General features: G+C 34.0%; 1 protein-coding gene across 1 annotated transcript in view; it reads left to right on the top strand.

Annotated features, from left to right (window-relative positions):
- Positions 1 to 328: 328 nt before the first annotated feature.
- The window catches only part of LOC119594861 (Golgi-resident adenosine 3',5'-bisphosphate 3'-phosphatase-like), a gene marked incomplete in the record, with an annotated part of 4,975 nt that continues 4,372 nt past the window's right edge, over positions 329 to 931 (top strand). The window contains 1 exon segment of the mRNA XM_037943943.1: positions 329 to 605.

The following is a 931-nucleotide window of genomic DNA, read 5'->3' as shown; positions in this document are numbered from 1 at the left end:
TATAAGTCTAATGGGCAAGTAATTGTGGATAATAAAATCGTAATAATTATAAGTTTGTATTTGCGTGTCAAAAAAAAATTACTTGTATTGAAAGAAGGTCTGATAAATAGGTGATGATAACCATTAATTTACAGATATATGATAAGTCGTAAGAAAGTGACATTGATCAGGAAACTAATGCAGTATATTATATACAATATACTATAGTGATTGTTGTGATAAATATTTTAGGCATCCTTGCTTTACACGAACGACACTGTTGCCAGATTCCAAACTACGCTCATCTAACATTTGCATATAGATGATAAGACACAGATGACTCCACGTCGTCTATTGTATACCTTTTATAATTAAATACTATAGATTGGTAATTTTATTCGACTGTCTGGAGTGGCAAATGCCTCCACTTTGGGTAAAATTTTAACAAGGACATTATAAGGGCATCTGGTAACACTGCTCACCTGCCACGGAAGAGGTTATTGTGAAGTTCAAAGAAATTTTTTTTTATCCTTATTTATGTGAATTAACGACACTTTTACGGGATAATTTCCCTTCCTTTTAAGAAAATCAAGACACATAATCACTCGGGACACGAGGAAGACGGTAAGGAGAGAGGAATAATTCTTAATTTCCTTTAGAATTAGGGAATAAAAGGACACGAGAGAGAATAATAGTGAAATAAACTGGTTTGGTTGAATAAAAAGGTTTGAAAAATTGTGTTCTTAGTCTAACATAGTAATGTTCACTTTCTAATAAAGAAATAGAAGGAGCAGAAGAAAAAAGATGAGAATACGTGTCAGGAGAGAGAGAGTAGAAACAGATGTGTTCTAATATCAGGTGTGAATTCACACATGTTTACCCCCCGCACCCCGAATCCCTCTCACATCTCCATCTTCCTTTCCCACTCTGTCTCATCCATCCTCAATTTATT

This window comes from Penaeus monodon, chromosome 34 (assembly GCF_015228065.2).
Source record: "Penaeus monodon isolate SGIC_2016 chromosome 34, NSTDA_Pmon_1, whole genome shotgun sequence".
NCBI classification, from domain to species: domain Eukaryota; kingdom Metazoa; phylum Arthropoda; class Malacostraca; order Decapoda; family Penaeidae; genus Penaeus; species Penaeus monodon.
The sequence above is the reverse complement of the archived record's forward strand: the minus strand, read 5'-3'. Positions and strand labels throughout refer to the sequence as shown.